The sequence below is a fragment of the Oncorhynchus masou genome, chromosome 5 (genome assembly GCF_036934945.1).
Source record: "Oncorhynchus masou masou isolate Uvic2021 chromosome 5, UVic_Omas_1.1, whole genome shotgun sequence".
NCBI lineage: Eukaryota > Metazoa > Chordata > Actinopteri > Salmoniformes > Salmonidae > Oncorhynchus > Oncorhynchus masou.
In genome coordinates, this window is record NC_088216.1 from 37,565,054 (window position 1) to 37,571,947 (window position 6,894).

Here is a 6,894-nt window from a genome sequence, read left to right on the forward strand (position 1 = left end):
TCATAATCGGAAATCTGTATATTTGGACACCGATTTGGCCGATTTTCTTTCCCCCCCCTTTTTTTTACACATTTATTTAACTAGGCATGTCAGTTAAGGACACTTTCTTATTTTCAATAATGGCTTAGGAACGGTGGGTTAACTGCCTTGTTCAGGGGCAGAACGACAGATTTTTACCTTGTCAGCTCCAGGATTCCAACGCTCTAACCACCTGCCTCTCATTGCACTCCACAAGGAGCCTGCCTGTTAAGCGAATGCAGTAAGTAGCCAAGGTAAGTTGCTTGCATTAAACTTATCTTATAAAAGCAATCAATCAATCATAATCACTAGTTAAACTAGTAATATCATCAACCATATGTAGTTATCTAGCGTGTTCTGCGTTGCATATAATCGATGCAATGCAGGGGGATGATTTAACAAAAGCACATTTTTATTTAACTAGGCAAGTCAGTTAAGAACAAATTCTTATTTTCAATGACGGCCTAGGAACAGTGGGTTAACTGTCTGTTCAGGGGCAGAACGACAGATTTGTACCTTGTCAGATCGGGGATTCGAACATGCAACCTTTCGATTACTAGTCCAACGCTCTAACCACTAGGCTACCCTACCGCCCCAGGGTAGCCTGCGAAAAAAGCCCAATCGTTGCACGACTGTACCTAACCATAAACACCAATGCCTTTCTTAAATCAATACACAGAAGTATATATTTTTAAACCTGCATATTTAGCTAAAAGAAATCCAGGTTAGCAGGCAATATTAACCAGATTAAATTGTGTCACTTCTCTTGCGTTCATTGCACGCAGAGTCAGGGTATATGCAACAGTTTGGGCAGCCTGGCTCGTTGCGAGAATTTTACGTAATTATGCCATAATATTGAAGGTTGTACAATGTAACAGGAATATTTAGACTTAGGGATGCTACCCGTTAGATAAAATATTAGATACAATATTATTTCACTGAAATAATAAAAACATTTTGTTTTCCGGATTCGACCATATTAATGACCTAAGGCTCATATTTGTGTGTTATTATGATATGATTTAATATTTGATAGAGCAGTCTGACTGGGCGATGGTAGGCAGCAGCAGGCTCGTAAGCATTCATTCGAACAGCACTTTCATGCGTTTTGCCAGTAGCTCTTCGTTGTGCTTCAAGCATTGCGCTGTTTATGACTTCAAGCCGATCAACTCCCGAGATTAGGCTGGTGTAAACTATGTCAAATGGCTAGCTAGTTAGCGGGGTGCACGCTAAGTGTTTTGAACGTCACTCGCTCTGAGACTTGGAGTAGTTGTTCCCCTTGCTCTGCATGGGTAACGATGCTTCGAGGGTGGCTGTTGTCTATGTTCCTGGTTCGAGCCCAGGTAGGGGCGAGGAGAGGGACGGAAGCTATACTGTTACACTGGCAATACTAAAGTGCCTATAAGAACATCCAATAGTCAAAGGTATATGAAATACAAATGGTATAGAGAGAAATAGTCCAATAAATACTATTTTAACCACAACCTAAAACCTTTACCTTTGAATATTGAAGTCTCATGTTAAAAGGAACCACCAACTTTCATATGTTCTCATGTTCTGAGCAAGGGACTTAAACGTTAGCTTTTTTACATGGCACATATTGCACTTTACACTTTGTTTTTGCATTATTTAAACCAAATTGAACACGTTTCATTATTTACTTGAGGCTAAATGGATTTTTATTGATGTATTATATTCATTTATAATAAGTGTTCATTCAGTATTGTTGTAATTGTCATTATTAAATACTTTCTTTTTTTTAAATCGTCCAATTAAATCGGCATCTGCTTTTTTTTGGTCCTCCAATAATCGGTATCGGCGTTGAAAAATCATCATTGGTCGACCTCTATTGTCTTGCCTAATATTTGTCAAAGTTTTGCCTGACAGCAACAAAGCAGAAACAGGTTGTCAGTCAGGTTGGTTGAGACCATTGGAATGAGAAACATTTCACCTTTCATCATGCTTAATGCATGCACAATATGCATAAAAATAGCTGAAAGAGAACCTTGGGACAGTATGAAAAAGCAATCTATTTTTACACTTTTTTTGCAGAGTAGCCCATGACATTTAATTCAAGTTAACTTCTTTTTTTTATGACAGTGAGGAAATTAAGGGCCCTGAACAGCAGGAAGTATCCAAAAATGGAAGGTTGTACTGATAACATTTTATCATGAACTACAGTGTAACTGTATACAAAATATGTACAGACACAGGAACAAATCCGCATGTTATGTCCTGCTATAACATACTTTGCTGATCTGCCCATATCTTTAAATAGTATATAGTTATCTGCAATATACTGTACAGGCTTTTAAAAACGTTTTTTTTAAGGCTCAGTAAAAAAACATATATTAAAAAAACATTAAAATGACAGCTGTCAGAAATCATTAAATGAACAGAACATCCAAAATAAATCCTTATTCACCCACATGGCGGCACATGACTCCAACACCATCATTAAGTTTGCTGGCGATACGACGGTGGTAGGCCTGATCACTGAAGACTGAGACATCCTACAGGGAAGAGGTCAGTGACCTGGCAGTGTGGTGCCAGGGGGCAACCTTTCCCTCAACGTCAGCAAGACTTTCCCTCAACGTCAGCTGATCGTGGACTACAGGAAACGGAGGGCTGAGCAATCCACATCGATGGGACTGTAGTGGAGCAGGTCGAGAGCATCAAGTTCCTAGGTATCCCCATCACCTAGGAATTAACATAGTCCACACACCAACATAGTCGTGAAGAAGGCACGACAACATGTTTTCCCCCTCAAGAGGCTGAAAAAGATCCTCAAGAAGGTCTACAGCTGTACCATTGAGAGTATCTTGACTGGCTGCATCATCACCTGGTATGGCAACTGCTTGGCATCTGACCGCAAGCTGCTACAGAGGGTAGTGCGTACGGCCATCCAGGGCCTCTATACCAGGCAGTGTCAGAGGAAGGATCTAAAAATTGTCAAAGACCCCAGCCACCCAAGTCATAGACTGTTCTCTCTGATACCGCACATGAAGTGGTACCGATGCACCAAGTCAGGAACCAACAGGACCCTTAACAGCTTCTACCCCCAACCCATAAGACTGCTAAATAGTTCATCAAATAGCTACCCGGACTATCTGCATTGAGCCCCTTTTCAAATCAAATCTATTCAAATTGTATTTGTTACATGCCCCGAATACAACAGGTGTAGACCTTACAGTGAAATACTTACTCACAAGCCCTTAACAATATACGCTGCTGCTAGTGCTTATTTATCCTGTTGCCGAGTCACTCTACCCATGTATATATGTACATATCTATCTCAAACATCTTGTAACCATGCACATCAACTCAGTGCTGATACCCTGTGTATATATATAGCCACGTTTTTTATGAAGCATGCAACAAATATATATATTTAAAAAAAAATTTAAATCACCCCTTTTCCGCCCCAATATCCAATTGGTAGTTACAGTCTTGTCTCATCGCTGCAACTCCCCATTTTTGTTGCTGGTGGTTCTTTTTTTGTCTCTCTATATATGACTGCATGCAATATGTACTATTCTATGTTTTTCCTCTAAGCCATATCACATTGAATACATCCATCGTTGTGGACATGACAGGTAAGCTTGCATGCATGATATCATACAGACTATGATTTTTTTAAGGTAAATAAGTTATCTTACTGACTGTTTAAGAATGATTAATAGTCAGAATAGTGGTGTTTCACTATGAAGCTAATATTGCATTAGTACTGCTAATGTTTTTTTTTCTAATGGAGTAGGCTTGCATTGTGATTAATTCACACAACTATCACACCTGTGCATATTATTAAAACACACTGATGTTCAAGATGATATTAGTTGATCATTCATTTTGAAAGGTGATATGATGCAATCTAACTACACTGAACAAAAATATAAACGCAACATGCAACAATTTCTATGATTTTACTGAGTTGAAGTTCATATAAGTAAATCAGTCAATTGAAATACATTCATTAGGTCCTAATCTATTGTTGGGTTCTGAGAATATGAAATATACTTATTCATGTCACTGATGGAGTGCTAATGTTTAGAGGGTCTACACCAGAAGTTAAGTGTTATAGGAGGAAGGTATATAGTGGGTGCAACTAAGCTTGGAATGTGTTGAGTGCAGGGAAACGATTTCATGTGGTACTACTGATAAGGGGAGAAACCGTTGAATGCTCATATCACTCCCTGCTTAGCAATAATGATGCAATGTGTAGCGATAAGGAGACTCCACCCCAAGTGGGGTATGTATACTACCATGGGGGAAGCCATGTCTGTGTCAGACTGTTCTGTACCATCACTCATGCATATATTTATGTACATATTCTTTATCCCTTTACACTTGTGTATAAGATAGTAGTTTTGGAATTGTTAGGTTAGATTACTCGTTGGTTATTAATGCATTGTCGGAACTAGATGCACAAGCATTTCGCTACACTCACATTAACATCTGCTAACCATGTGTATGTGACAAATACATTTGATTTGATTTGACTTACAGCTGTATCGACCCTTTGGGAAGAATTCAACTTGTTTAAGCTTCTCTAGTGTCCGTGAGTTATTTACTCAAAATTAGAACCTAAGACTATGGATTTCACATGACTGGGATTACAGATATGCAGATATGCACACTTTCAAATTAGTAGATTCAGATATTTCAGCCACACCCGTTGCTGACAGGTGTGTAAAATCGAGCACACACCCATGCAATTTCCAAAGACAAACATTGGCAGTAGAATGGACTTACTGAATAGCTCAGTGACTTTCAACGTGGCACCTTCATAGGATGCCAACTTTTCAACAAGTCAGTTTGTCAAATTTCTGCCCTGCAAGAGCTGCCCAAGGCAACTGCAAGTGCTGTTATTGTGGAAACGTCTAAGAGTAACAAAGGCTCAGCCGCGAAGTGGTAGGCCACACAAGCTCACATAACGGGACCCTCTAGTGCTGAAGCGCGTAGCGTGTAAAAATTGTCTGTCCTCAGTTGCAACACTCACTAACGAGTTCCAAACTGCCTCTGGAAGAAACATCAGCACAATAACTTTGTCGAGAGCTTCACAAAATGGGTTTCCATGGCCTAGCAGCCACACACAAGCCTAGGATCACCATGCGCAAAGCCATGCGTCAGCTGGAGTTGTGTAAAGCTCACCGTCATTGGACTCTGAAGCAGTTCTTTGGAGTGATGAATCACGCTTCACCATCTGGCAGTCCGATGGACGAATCTTGGTTTGGCGGATGCCAGGAAAACACTACCTGCCCGAATGCATTGTGCCAACTGTAAAGTTTGGTTGAGGAGGAATAATGGTCTAGGGCTGTTTTTCATGGTTCGGGCTAGGTCCCTTAGTTCCACTGAAGGGAAATCTTAACGTTATAACAAAAAATGACATTCTAGATGATTTTGTGCTTCCAACTTTGTGGCAACAATTTTGGGAAGGCCCTTTCTTGTTTCAGTATGACAAAGCCCCCTGTACACAAAGCAAGATCCATACATAAATGGTTTGTCGGTATCGGTGTGGAAGAACTAGACTGGCCTGCACAAAGCCCTGACCTCAACTCCATCGAACACCTTTGGGATGAATTGGAATGCCGATTAGTGCCCGACCTCACTAATGCTTGTGGCTAAACAGGAGAAAGTCCCCGCAGCAATGTTCCAACATCTAGTGGAAAGCCTTCCCAGAAGAGTGGAGGCTGTTATAGCAGCAAAGGGGGAACAAACTCCAAACCCATGATTTTGGAATGAGATGTTCGACGAGCAGGTGTGCACATACTTTTGGTAGTGTATGTGTGTAGTACTTTGTACTATCAATTGGGGAAAGAGAGCCTCAAATATCATATTCATTTGTACATATCCACTATATACATATGAAAGCACTTTACATATCTATTCTGAAGAAAAACAAAGGCAGCATGTAAAGTGTTGGTCCCATGTTTCATGAGCTAAAATTAAAGATCCAAAATGTTCCATATGCATAAAAAGCTTATTTCTCTCAAATTTGGGGCACTAATTTTTTACATCCCTATTAGTGAGCATTTCTTCTTGCCGAGATGTGGTATATCAATAAGCTGATCAAACAGCATGATCATCAGACAGGTGCACCTTGTGCTGGGGGACAATAAAAGGCACTCTGAAATGTGCAGTTCTGTCACACAAAACACCACAGACGTCTCAAGTTTTGAGGGAGCGTGCAATTGGCAGGCTGACTGCAGGAATGTCCATCAAAACTGTTGCCAGATAATTTAATATTCATTTATCTACCATAAGCCACCTCCAACGTCGTTTAGAGAATTTGGCAGTGCCTCCAACCGGCCTCACAACCGCAGACCACGTGTAACCACACCAGTCCAGGACCTCCACAGCCAGCTTCTTCACCTGCGGGATCGCCTGACTGTGTGCTGAGGAGTATTTCTGTCTGTAATAAAGCCCTTTTGTGGGGAAAAACTCATTCTGATTGGATGGGCCTGGCTCCCCAGTGGGAGGGCCTGGCTGCCAACAGCTCCCCAGGCCCACCCATGGCTGCGCCTTTGCCCAGTCATGTGAAATCCATAAATTAGCACCCGATGAATTCATTTCAATTGACTGATTTCCTTATTAACTGTAACAGTAAAATCTTTGAACTTGTTGCGTTTTTATTTTTGTTCAGTATAGTAACCCTATTTGAAGAACTCATACATATTTGGACAAATTCACTCAAAGTTGAATAAAATACCATATTCCTGGCACGCAATGACTACATTAAGCTTGTGACTACACACTCGTTAGACTTTTGCAGTTTGTTTGGGGTTATGTTTTGCCCAATTGAACTGAATGATGACTAGACTCACTTTATATACTCACTTAAAAATAAAATAAGATGTTTCTGAACACTTCTAAATC